General features: G+C 27.6%; 1 long non-coding RNA gene across 1 annotated transcript in view; it reads right to left on the reverse strand.

The window, feature by feature from the left end:
- The window catches only part of LOC136086754 (uncharacterized), a 31437-nt gene extending 16715 nt beyond the window's left edge, over positions 1–14722 (reverse strand). Inside the window, exon 1 of the long non-coding RNA XR_010641554.1 lies at positions 14585–14722. This is a non-coding gene — a long non-coding RNA (uncharacterized LOC136086754). The remainder of the gene's footprint in view (positions 1–14584) is intronic.
- Between the last annotated feature and the right edge of the window lie 288 nt (positions 14723–15010).

Here is a 15010-nt window from a genome sequence, read left to right on the forward strand (position 1 = left end):
GGCAGGTTGAGGTTTACAGTTGCGGGGGGAGGGGCCAAGTTAACAAATAGGGGTAACTGGGGTTGGGTGTGGTATTTTAAACCCCAGAAATTATTTTCCTGAGGATTGCACTTATGACTAAAACAATTTATAAGTGGTTTTACGTGACTTATATCAAACATATTACATACATGTAAGACACTTTTGAATGTCGTAAGGGGCGCCGTTTGACAGTTCCAGGGAGCATGGGGGGTGATCCTAACCTTGCTCGCCCCACACGCCTTATACTAAATCTGCCACTGGCTCATTTAAAATTTATTAACAAACCGGTTTATCAATTTTTACTTTTTGTCAACAAAGCAACTCTATCTCAAATCTGAAAAAAAAACTTGCTGGTAAAACTAAACTTCAAGTGTAATCAATTCAACTTGAAAATATGTCGACCTATAAAAATCTCTTAAATTTCAATTATAAACCCTAAGCCTATTTGTATGTCTGGGAAAATCATCCCTCCCTCTGTTTTTTAGAACTTGAACCACTTATTTAAAGAAACACCCAACCCTATTTATTAGATCTGGGCAAAAAAAATTCTCAATTTTCGTTACTTGTCAGCCTCATACTTCTTACTAAAAAAAAAATTTATTTTTGTAGTTGAAAATGTTGTTCTATTACAGAGCCTCTTACCAACTAAATATGGACTTGTGATACATCTATGTGGTACAAAAACAGGTTTTAAAATATTTTTTTGTTAACGCTTCTATTCTGTTCAACACTCTTCAGTAACCCCAGAATACACACACACACACACACACACACACACACACACACACACACACACACACACACACACACACACACAGATATATATATATATATATATATATATATATATATATATATATATATATATATTTTTAAACAATATTAAAAGCAGAGAGTTATCAACTAATAATGTAATTATTAAGATATGTAGCTATGAAAATAGCTGTTTTAATTTAGAAAACCATAATTTACTTGCATAAGCAATCTTGAAAGTTAACAAGGCAAGCTGCAACGTCAACTAGCTGTGAAGCAATAGGGCTAAGTTTTTGTGGAATGGTTCCATTGATAAGTCTATAGTTTTTTTAAACGTTCATTAAATCGTTCAATATGAATACGTGCTTTTGCAATACGTTTTATTGCAATTAACTCTTCTTAATAAGAGATTTTCATTTTCCAAGAAATGCAGGAATCTATACTGTCGCTTGTTTTGGCAGCAGGAGATCTTGTATTGTAAAACCTTTATTCATTAATAAACTGTCACCAGGATTAATAAAAGATAAAATATCACACTGTTTAAAGATTGTGACATCATCAATACTTCCTTCAAAAAGGTTTGAAACAAAACAACCAGCTCCATTAGGATTTACAGCAATTAGACATTTAATAGTACAATGATGCTTATATGAAGAATAGCGATTGCCTTGCTTACCATAATCACGTGGCATTTCACAGAAAAATTCAGATCAATCAACTGAGCATCTTATGTTATTGAAATTTTTAAAAACTTGAGGAAGAAACTTTTTAAATTGTTGTCGAGGTGAAAACATCAAAACTTCATAATCTTTAAAGTGAAGAAATAGAAACATTATCCAAGTTGTAAAAATTCTACGTATGTTATACTCACTGACACTATACATATAAGCTAATGTGAAAATGTTATAACCACATCGAAGTCTTAAAAGAGTAACAAATAACTGTTCTTTGATGATCAAAATAAATTGGCTTGGTTTCTTTTGTGTAATATTTTTGGAGTATATGGAAATCCAGTAATTTAATTAATATTTTGCTGCACCAAGAAAATCAAATTATATTTCAAAATGTGATAGGAAAAAGACCAATAAAAAATTTACATTTTCTTGGATCATTAAGAATGTTTCAAGAACACATAGGGTTACACTTCTCATGAGAATTGCAATCAATAAGCTAATTGACAGCAGATATTCGATTTCAAAGAACCATCATTTCTACTTTTGCTCCAAGAGTATATTTATTGTAATAGGCTTGAGTTTCTTTGTCATTTTGAGTTTCTAAATGAAGATCTGAATCATTTTCACCAGATATTTCTGGAGAAAATTCATCCAATATTTGAGGAGATACTTCAAGTGACATTTCTGAAGATACTATTTGTGATATTTCGTAAGATAGAAGAATTTTTTTCTTTAATGATAAGTATCCAGATTTCTTTCTTTTGGTGCTTTTCTTTTTTGTAATTTCTTTTAAAGTTGATTAACAGTAGGCATAGCTGATAATGGATTAAGGGTGAGCTTCAGTTGGTCCATTATTTCCTATAAAATGTAAAGAACAAATATATGTGTCTTTTTTTATTTGATTAATATTGTTAAGATTCTTTTTTCCACACGCATTTAGCCATGTTGTTGATTTTAATATTTTTATCTGCTTTTGCTGTTTTTCCCAGTCATTCATTGATTCTTTAATATTTCCAGGTTTAGGAAATCTTATAAAAAATGTTCCAGGAGGTAATCTTTCAGTATATCTTGAATCTGATCTGTAAATTCCCCAACAGCAGTGCTTAGTAGTGCCTTTAACCTCCATGTTAATTAAATTGTTTGTTCGAATATCAATCCCATAATGACTTGCACTAAATGAAGAAAATCTATTTTTAGACCTAAAACGGTACACTATTAAAAGTGAAGTTTAAATGGATGATATTAGGCTAGAAGCAGATATTAGTTTAGAAAATGGAAATGTTAATAGGCAAGTTAATCGTTGCAGAAATGGAAGAGATAGGCTTAGGCGAGATGAAATTAATTATCAACAAAATGCTAGAAATGCTGCTCGGCAAGCAGCAAATAATTCAAATCCAAATGAGGAGAGCTTGGTTAGGCGAGTTGAAAATAATCATTGCAGAAATGAAAGAAATAGACTTAGGCGAGATGAAATTAATAATCGACAAAATGCTAGAAATGCTGCTAGATACAAAAGAATGCATTGTATTGCAAGAAGTAATACTATTCCAGATTAAAATTATTTTGGAGAAATGAATTATATTTGTCAGCATTGTGGTGCTAAGAAATTTCCTGATGAAACACATTTTTTATGTTGCCATAATGGAAAGGTAGTTTTCTTGCAACCTTTATCATTTCCACAAGATTTAGAAGATTTATTTAAAGGAAACTATGCAGGTAGAAATGCCAATCTGAATTTTTTTAAATATATTAGAAATTATAATGCCTGTCTTTATTTTGCTTCATTTGAAGCTAATGTAGTTCAACCCATGAATCATGGGCCGCCATGTTTTAGAATATGTGGTCAAGTTTTTCATCGTATAGGTAATCTAAGACCAAATCAAGATGTTCCGCTGACATATTGTCAACTATATATCTTTTTTTTTTTTTTTTTTTTTTTTTTTAAAACATCTTCGCTTCCAACAAGGCTGCAAGCAGCCACTGATTAAAGTTGGAAGTTACTGTAAGAGAAAAGATGAAGATTGTAGAGCAAGATAACGATTGACGGACAATTTAAAAGATTGCAAATTATACGAATCAGGAAAGCATGATGAAGGAAGCGAATTCCAAAGAGCTGATGTTCGAGGAAAAAAACTAGACGAATAAGCGTTTTTGGAGCACTTAAGAACAGTCACAGAAAAAGGATGACACTTAATTGAATGACGAGTAACACGAGAATGAATTTTAGTAGATGGCACAAGAGACGCTAGCTCTTTAGAGCAGTGCCCATTATAGTATTTGTAGAAAAGAGAAAGAGAAGCAACATTACGACGATGTGATAATGGTTGAAGGTTGGCTGCAAGAGCAGGTCCAACTATGTTTACAATGCGTTTTTGCACCTTGTCTAAAAGAGAAAGGGCATCATTAGAAGATCCGCCCCAGATATGGCAACAGTATTCCATACAAGGCCGGATTTGAGATTTATAGAGATAGAGAATAGAATCCAGAGTAAGAAAGTGACGAGCTCGATAAAGAGATGCAACCTTAGCAGATGCTAATTTTGCAACCGATTTGATATATGGTTTCCAAGAAATATTGGAAGTAAGAGTTAATCCTAGAAGATGAAGAGTAGGTGACTCATCGAGTACATCACCGTTCATAAATATAGGAAGATCTAAATTATTGCGATAACGATTGGCTGAAAAAAATTGAGTTTTATCTGAATTAAAGTTCACCAGCCACTGTGAGCTCCATGCTGTAGCAGAAGTGAGATCCACTTGCAGCAATAAATTTTAGAATGCAATAACGTGGTAATGATCTTTGCTTAAATAATACACTGTGCAATAATGTGGTAATGATCTTTGCTTTTTCTTCAGTGATTTTTTTTACATTTTTTTTTATTTTGTAATTTTTTTTTTTTAATTTGTAATTTTTTTTAATAATACATTGTTGTATATTTGGTTTGTTTTTGTCTTTTTTATTTAAAATTTTATTTGTTTTTCACCAATTAAACTTAAATATAGTTAAATTGATTCATTACCCAATCATCATAATATGATGCTACATTCTATTGTTAAAAATAACTAATTGGTAGTTTAATTTATAACTCACTGCTTTTAAAATTTACTATAAGTCAAGACAATATGTTTAGTTATATAAATGCAATTTATTTATATCTTAATTTGATTTTTTATCTTTAATGTTTTTAGCTTGGCTCCTTGAAGCATTTGTTACTTTGCTTTTTAATTAAAATATTTTAAATCTATTGAAATGTTTTTAAAATTAAACTAAAGTTTGCTAAAAGCTAACATGAAATAACGTCATAAAACAACACCGACAAGCTGCATCATGACAGCAGTTTAAGTATGACAACAGGATACCGAAAAGCAAGTAAATTGTTTTCCAGTTATTTTTTATTTTTTTTTTCTTTTATGTATACTTATCTGTTACAATTTTTATTTTAGGTTTGTCATATAACGCATTAATGCAATATAAAAGATCAAAGTTTACATATTTTTTTAACTTTGTTATACACATGTTTGATTGTAGATTAACTTTTTTTTATTTGAAATGTGTTTGTACTCAATTGCTTAACTATCTATAATAAACTTATTTAGTTGTGTGCATTTAACGTTTTAAAGACAATTTCCTTTTTTAAAGAAATATATATCGAGGGGATACCAAAAAATTATTAACTCATGTATAATTTACGTTCACTTTATATTAATCTTATTAATTAAAGTTCATGTTATAAAAAATATAACAAGAATTTAGCTTTACTTTTTCGCCAATTCAAAGCATGATGAAGTGTTATTATTTTGTGTCAGTAACTTAAAAAAAGTAGTGTGTTAAACTTGGTAATGTCGAGAAAAATGGTTCGGCCCTACACTAATATGACCTATGTCAGTTTTAAATTACTAAAATAACGGTTAATAATTGGTAAGTTATTTTACCTCCACGTACTTTTTATTTTAATTTTACAGATAGTTTAATTTTTTAATTTGAAGGCATTTTTCTGAAAGCATATTAGTTAAGGTTTTGGAACTTTAAATTGTGGAAAATAGCCACTATAAATTAAGTAACAGACGGCCCATAACCCGTATTACGGGTTGCTTTCTGCTAGTTCTCAATAATAATTAACATATACCGATTAAAATAATATAAAAATATATAATTCTTTATAATCAAAGTTTAATTTGCTGTGTTATTGTGAAGCCAATTTAATTTTGTATTGATTTCATATTCATCTTAGATAAATGGTACAGTAATTTTTATTTGGAGTAGAAAAGGAAAGAAGAAAATAAAAGACTCTACAACCACATTTTAATCTCGGCTGGGCTTGAGAGGAGGTGGGGGAGGAGAGACTAGTAAGATTAGAAAATATTTTGACAAATTCCCAATTTCGTCAAAACGCTGAATCAAATTTATTCCTGGTTTACATCCTCTATATATATATATATATATCAGGCTTTGTTAATAAGCGTTACGCAGCTCGCATTTTGCTTGCGAAAAAGCGATTTGCCTACGCGTTCAGCAGTTTTGCGCTACGCAAAAACTACGCAAAAAACTACGCAAAAAAAAAAATCTTTTAGAATATTTAAATTATCTTTTGATTGTCGTTAACGTGATGTATCGTAACGTTTATTCAGAAGAAATAAAGTCGTAAGTAAAAGCATTTAACCGCAATTGTAAACTAATAGATTTTTTGTTAAAGAAACAGTTTGTTTCATAATTTTTTTTGTTGCTGTTAAAAATTAGTTTAAAAAAAAAAAGTTTTTTAAGTTTTATCTTAAGGAATTAAATATATAAATTCCGTTTAAATATAAAAATTATTTTTAGTCATGATAGTTTAAAAAATGCACGATCTATTTTGATGTATATATTTTATTAATAAGATATTTTGTTTATTGTTAATTCAATAACATAAAGTTTTAAAGACGTTTGTTTAATTTATGAAAATAAATTATGATCACGAATATGTTATCGGTAACTAATAAATAACCAAAAAAAAACTCTTTATCGTTTAAAAACATTATTAAAAAGAGTTCACAAATTAAATAAGAAAAAATTTATTAACAGTTAATAAAATAACCAAAAACCAACTGTAAAAATCATAAGAAAATAAACAAACATTATTTTATGTTTCATGAAAAAAATATTTTTTTTCAGAATAAAATTTAATTCATATTTGAAAAAAATAATAAAAATGATTTTTTAAATGAGAACTTTAAATGAGAAAAAAACAAACTGTTTGTATGATTTTTAACGCGTTAATAAAATAACTTTAATTACAATGCGGCACTTGAAAAGACGCAATATAACTTCTAACGATGCAAAATATATTTGCTGAGTTGAGTTACTTAAAATTGCGTTACGCGTTTTCGTTACGCAGCGAAATTTCGTAACAAGGCCTGATATATATATATATATATATATATAGAGAGAGAGAGAGAGAGAGAGAGAGAGAGAGAGTCAGTTGATTTTTAATATGATTTTTTAATGATTTTTGAAAATTTCACATAAAACTTTCACATGTACAAACGCATCTAGACATAGATTCAACTAGTCGGATGCATAATTCTCTTGAAAATTCTTTCCAAAGCTTTTACAACGCCTGCTGTAATTGCACAACACTGTCTATGCTATCTTTGATAAATCTCTGTGAGCTGTAGCGCCATCGTGCTGAAAAATCCATTGTTGTCGTTCCGTAAAAAGCTCTGGCTGTTGGCAAAAGTTTACTTTCAAGGATCTTTTTGTAGTTGTACTGGGTAATTTCGCCGTTATAAATGTTGCATGACTCTGTTCCTTTATGGGAGAAGCATCTCCATATTCCAACTGGTCTTACTCGGCCTTGTATCTTTGGTACACAAAAAATACTCTTTGAACTTTTCACCAGCCAGCCTCTTGATGATTACTCATGACTTGTAACTTACCACCTCAAAATTGGATTCGTCGCTGAAAATGGCCTAGTTTTCTACAGACCAGTGAAGTCTTTCTTTACACCACTTTAATCTTTTTAGGCAATCTGAGACACGCAAAAGTGGTTTTCGAGCAACGACATAGCAATCTAATCCTTACTTATTTAGGCATCTTCATACAGTCCATCTACTAACACTAATGTTACCAGGCGTATTTGTAAACTCTTCAGCAAGTTCGGGGTCTTATCTAACCTTTTGATAGAGATAACTTTAGTCTCTTGAAGTTAGCTTTAAAGGCCTGCCAAGCCTTGGTAAATCTTTGACATCATTATGTAGCTCGTAGTTTTTCAACATTGTTTGTACACATTTAAGCGAAACATTGCAGATTTGAACTATTTCTCTTTGGCTTTTTGTTTTATCTTTTAGCAGACCTACAACTTGGTATCATACCTTGTCTGAAACAGCTTTTCTGCCTATTTTGGTCTTTTTACTTAACCAAATAATTACCAATGCGAATAACTCAAGAGATAAAAAAGATAATTTTATTTTATTTTCGCAAGAACATTTACAAAGTTCGAAAGAAATCAAACAATAAATTTTAGATCGCTCGGATAACAATTTGTTGAGATATTTCAACTTAAGTCGTTAAATTTTAGTTGACTTTATATTTTTGCTACATTAAAAATACACGTATGTTATAATTAAATTATTAATTACTCAAGACTGGTTAACCTAAGGAGTTATAATTATATACCATTCGATAGAGAATCAATTAATTAAAACATTTAATACGCTTTTAATCATATTAATGAGTTGGTTTCAAAGATAATTGTGAAAAAAACAAAAATTTCGCACAAACAAACTAGTGACTATGAAACATATATATATATATATATATATATATATATATATATATATATATATATATATATATATATATATATATATATATATATATATATATATATATATATATATATATATATATATATATATATATATATATATATATATAAACGAATCAATTAATTAAAACATTTAATATATATATAATAATATATATATATATTAAATATTTTTTTAATTAAAACAATGTCAATTAATTAAAACATTTAATATATATACAATAATAATAATATATATATATATATATATATATATATATATATATATATATATATATATATATATATATATATATATATATATATATATATATATTAGGGCAGGTCGATTTTGGAACTGAAGTTTTGGACTAGTTGAGAAAGATGCCTAGTAATATATTATTATCATTTATAAAAGCTTTTTCAACAAGTTTTAATAGTTTTTGGAGCATTTGAATATTTTTAGTGAATATTATTGATATGATTCAAGTTAGAATGTAAATTTTTATGTGTTGAGAGAAAATATCTTTAATCATTTCAAAATACAAATGCTTGAGATTAATAATGAAATAGTTATAATGTTTTAAAAACAAAACATTTTTTTATAAAAATAACTAATTTTTTTTATAATTAATATAGGAAATAATGATTTAATAAAAAAAATTTAAAATTTTAATATATTTCTATGAAACTTTCTCCTTAAGTTACTTTTAAAAATTAGCGGAAATTTTTGCGCTCGTTCAAAAATAAATAAACAAACTTTTAGATTGATAATTGTTTTTAAAGTCGTTATATTTGCTTTAACATATGTTATTTACAATAATATGTTTTAATGAAATTCCTAAAAACCATAAAGTTGTTTTAACACGTGGCAGTTTTGCTAAAAAATTTGGTGGTCAGCCTTCACCTTTAAATGAAGCAGAGCCACCAACCATTCGCCAGATTATTCAATACAGCTATTTCCTTAAAGACATCAACCAAGACTTAAAAGATTATGACATTGCAAAAATTATAGCAATTAATGTGATAAAAATATGGCACACTGTGAATCCAAAGTTACCACTATATGATAATTATTATGTGGTAAAGTTAATAAATAAACTATGCTTCATGAAAGCAAAACAAATTGACCGAAAATCTCTTTTTAAAGTGAAGTGTAATAACCTTGAGAAGAGTTTAGACACTCTTTTTGATATTTCAGCTTGCAAATGTAATCTACCTGTTCGTTCTTGTAATGATAAACTTGTAAAGTGCTTGGAAGACAATTGTCAAACACAACATATAGTTTGCACATGTCCTCTTGACAGAAAGGTTAAGATCATTTTAATATTAAAGTCATATATATATATATATATATATATATATATATATATATATATATATATATATATATATATATATATATATATATATATATATATATATATATATATATATATATATATATATATATATATATATATATATATATATATATATATATATATATATATATGATAAGTGATAATATGACATTTTGCAAGAGATGTGTTTGAAAATTTGATTTGTTGCTTGACAAAATATAACAAAACTGCATACTTATCTCAAAATGACCAAATTTTGCACTTATCATAAATTGACCAATGAATAAATGATATAAATTGTGTTTTTATTTTAAAAGATTCATCGTTGTTTTTCTAGGTTCCATTAGAAGATAGAATGCATTTGAAAGATCAGAGAGCAAAAATAGGTCCTAAGGGGTTGTTTCAACTTGGATCCATTGATCATAAAAGTGTTAATAAGACAAACAAAGTTTCTGCTAGAAATAAGAAATGTCAGAAGCAGGTTTTAAATGAAGTTTCTCAACAAAAAAGCAATACGTATACATCATTTGATAACAACATGGAAAGGTTGGATGCAGCAGTAATGAATGATGATGAACACTTGAAAAGTTACAGTAATGAAATAAGTGAAGTATTAAAGGTATATGTTGTCATATAATGTACTTTTTTTATTGTTATGTACCTTTAATATTTTCATCTTTTTTTTGCTTGAATGTTTTTTATAGACTCCTGTTAACTTTGACAATGAACGTTGTTACAAACCAATTAGAAATATATTTGGGGCTTACAATTTGTTTAAACCATCAAGATATGCTTTGGAATTAATTAGGGCTGATGTTTCATCAAGTATTGGGGCTAGCCTTGCTAATGCTTTCCTCTTAGATTTGCAGGCTGTGGGCCTACTTTGGCCAAATCTTAATTTAGATACAGTATTTATTGATAAATCAAAAATTGATAGAGAGAAAACTAGAGTGAAAAGTATAAGTCAAGATAAGCATATGGAAGATATTAATAGCATAATATGTATTGGAGTTGATGGAAAAGTTGACAAAGACACTTTATTTTACAGAGAAGTTAAGTATCCAAACGGAAAAATTAATTTAAGAAAAGATAAACAGTCAGAGCACCATTTAACTTTTACAGTAGAGTCTGGGTCTGAAATTGGATCATATCTTACTCACAGAGTCATTCCAATTAAAGGTGCTACAGGACTTTTGTTAGGAGGTGAAGTTGCTAGTGTCTTAAATGAATTTAAGATTGCTCATTCTCTAAAAGCTATCCTCCTTGATAATACTGCTACTAACACTGGTTGGAAAAGTGGGCTTGTAACAGCTGTAGAAAAAAAAATTAATAGCAAATTGCACATTATTGGCTGTTCACTTCACCAAAATGAACTTCCCTTTTGAGCTATTTTTAAGCATCTTGATGGAGGCACCAAAAGCCCTAATCTTTTTAGTGGTCCAATTGGAAAACTTTGTGAAAATAACTATCAAGATCTCCCTCAAGTTGACTTCATAAAAATTAGTGGCCATCTAGATAACATACATTTTCATGAAAAGACATTAAAAGATTTGAGTTGTGATCAAAGACTTCTTCTAGAATATGTTCTTGGAGTTTTAAAGGGAAATGTTGATCATAAATATGCAAAGTGGAAAATTGGACCATTAAATCATTCAAGATGGTTAACTTTGGCAATTCGATTATTGTGTATTTGGACAAGAGGCACATATCTACCAGAAATGCAAGATAAGCTTCAACAAATTATAAAATTTATTGTGCAAGTGTATGCAGTTAGCTGGTTTGAAATAAAATTGGATAATAAGTTTCACAATCAGCAGTTATACATTTTCAATATGATTAAAAGAATCAAAGAACAGTCTGAGGAAATCAAAACTATCGCATTAAAAAACTTGCAACACAATGCTTTTGCTTTGCTGCCTGAAAATCTATTGTACTCCATGATGAAATCAGATGAATATAAAGTCAGAGAAGCTGCGACCAGAAAAATTTTAAGTATCAGGTAAACATAATATTATTAAAATAAAGTAGTTCATTAGGAATTTAATGTTTTACTCTAAGGTGACAAATGGAAAGAGTCTTAATAACCGGTTGAGCATTTTTGGAAAAATTAAATTGTAAACCCTTGAAAATTTTTATCAGCAAGCAGAAAAAACAAGTTATAAATTACTAAATGCGCAATTTCGGATGGGTAAAATTTCAAAACTGATAATGCGCCGGAACTTTAATTTGACACCTTGGTCTAAAAATATAACAAAAAATTAATTTATTAAATTTTGTTTTAAAAAAAAACTTAAACAAGATCAAAAAAAGATTTTTATTTTTAGAATTTAAATTTAATTCATTTAGAAATATGACGGTGCATACAACAAGATTAAATAAAATCACTGCAATAAATATTGATGCATATCATTGGTCGGATTTAGTAGACCTTTCTCAAACAGGTATTTGTGAACCAGCTCTCACTGAACACATTTTATCTCAGCATTTACAAGAATCATTGCTTAATGGAACGAAGTTTGAGTTACCGGTATTGCCTTCTCATACTCAGAGTGTTGAGAGAGCTGTGAAAATGACATCTGAAGCTTGCCATACAGTGTATGGAATAGAAGCAAGGCATAAACATATCATTGTAAAAAAATTAAGTCGTCAAAAGAGACCTAATTTTTCTTCAAAGGGTTCATATTGTCAAAAGTATGATGACGTTGTGATCTAAATAAACTGTATTTTAACAACAAATAAAACTTTTTTCTTGAAGCTTGTTTTTTTTGTTGTTGTTTTTAATAAGAAATATTTAAAAAAGCAAAACAACAAAGTTAAAATTGAAACTTGTTTTTGTTGCATTAGCTTCTATAATCACCTGCTGTTTTTAAATATTTTTTTATTAACCCCCTCATATCGGCTTTTATAGTAAAACTAAATTTTGTTTCCTCAAAAATTGGCTATCAAAAAAACCTTTTTTTTTTGTTTTTACTTATCATCACGTTAGTTTGCAACTTTCTCAACATGTCCAATGTTAAAATCTAGAAAAAAGTTAAAAATTGTTTTGAAATTACAAAAAAAAAAGGTTTAGGTTTAGGTTTATATATATATATATATATATATATATATATATATATATATATATATATACATATATATATATATATATATATATATATATATATATATATATATATATATATATATAAACGACTAAAAAGTTGCAAATTCCTCAAACATAACCTATTTGTCACAGGATTCGTCTGCTTTTTATAACCTTATTAACTAAACTTTTTTTTTTTTGTAATTTCAAAACAACTATCACCTTCATTAGCTGAAACAAAACATTCTAAATCTTGATAACTTTTAATTGTAAACAGTGTCTCAATGCAATGGCTCTTGACCCATCAAAATTAGGAATACTAAACTTCTGTTTATATCCTTGTACGTGTTTATTTGAGCAACCCTTTGTTCTTTGAACAAGCTTTTTTAATTGTTCTGTATTTTAATGAGGGATATCTATCAAGTACTTAGAATTTAACTGTATTATTTTCTTTATGTATTAGAGAATTGACATTGTAAACTAGTTAATCCTTACCGTAATCCTTACCAAATAACTGCACAAAATAAGTTAGTAACTGACAAGCAAAATCAAAAGCAAAATCAAATTAAGACCTTGATTTTCTAGAAAATATTCTAGGAATGTAACGATATATATGGAACAATCTGCCAAATAAAGTATTAACTGTAATCTTAGACAATTTACAACATTTGCGCCATTTAACCATATGTTGATGAGTTTTGCATACCCCTAAGCATACTAGATGCATAAAGTCTAAAGGAAACTTTGTCACAATGCCAAAAGTTAATTTCATTTAACACACCACTAAGATGTTCAGAATGCTTTTGATGACAAAAATCTGAACCAGTGCTTAAAATTGACAAAACATGTAGGAGTATTATCTCCTTTATGAACACAATGCTTACATCAGTTATAACCATTGTGCCCTTAACACACTTAACAAATGCTCTAGCTGGTGCATCACATATGATAACAGCAAGATTGATTTCATACTCAATATTTTAACAGATAAAACCATTATTTGGAAAAATTTTGTAAACAAATCTTAAAAAATCCAATTTGGGTCACCCAAAATTGCGAGTCCTAGGCCTAAGCTCTGACAGCAACATTTATAAACAGCAAAAACTTTTTGCAAATTTTATTTAAAATTTTTTACATGTATGTTTAAATTTTGCCACTATTTTAGATTCTCATTGAATAATTTCCTACATGTTTTTTTAATATAAAATATTTGTGGAGTATTATTCTCTTTTACTATCTACTATCAAGCTGATTGAACTGACTTGATCAGCTTCAGCTTTAATTTGTTGAAGTCACTTTTACTCATATCAGTATACAAATATTGTTAACAGTGCACCAAGCAGAAGTATTCTTAAACATGCTGCAAAATACAAAATATACATAAAATATACAAATCATATAAGACCTATGACTTGGAAATTAATACTTTTATTCCAATATTTAGAAATTAAGTTATGGAAAACAAAAACAGTGTTCAACTTACTATAACTCAGTTATAATAAATAAGCATATGGTCATGATCTATTGATGCTATTAAGTTTAAAGCTGAAGCTGAAATATCAGCTGCAACCCCTAACTTACAGACAACATAGTTAATGTGATGTATATACTCTATTATAATACATGTGTTTTTTTTATACTTGAATACTTATTTTTTTATTTTATAATACATGTTTTTTTTTAATATGTGTTTTTTTATAATATTTTATACTTAAGAAAATATTGATTTTTGCGATAAAAATAATTTTTTATTTCTTTAGATAAAAATAATATTTTCTTACATTACTCTAATCATGGTAATAAACAAAGGTAATATTTACTCCATTACATTTGTCCCCCAAAGTTCATGCAATTCTATCATACATAAGTCTTTCACTTATTTTAATACATAAAAGTTATTACCATTATTACTATAATTATATTTACTAACCTGTCATTACTAATATTTATCAAAAATACATTCTGGTTGTTGAAGTCACTTTTACTCATATCAGTATAAAAATATTGTTAACAGTGCACCAAGCAGAAGTATTCTTAAACATGCTGCAAAAGTTTATATCAATAAAAATCTAATCAGTATTGTAAACATAAGTTAAGTATTATAAGTATTTACAAGTATAAATATTGTAAGTATAAGTTATTATTAATGATAATAACTTATATATAAGTTAATATATAATTACATATATTATTTTATATATAATAATTATTTTATATATAATATATTAATGATATTATTTATAATAATATACAATTATATATAAATAACTTATATACAAATAATATATAACTTATACATAATATTATGCATATTATGATATTATTGTTTATATTACAAGCGTACAATTGTAAATTT

Source organism: Hydra vulgaris, chromosome 11, assembly GCF_038396675.1.
Source record: "Hydra vulgaris chromosome 11, alternate assembly HydraT2T_AEP".
Lineage (NCBI taxonomy): Eukaryota > Metazoa > Cnidaria > Hydrozoa > Anthoathecata > Hydridae > Hydra > Hydra vulgaris.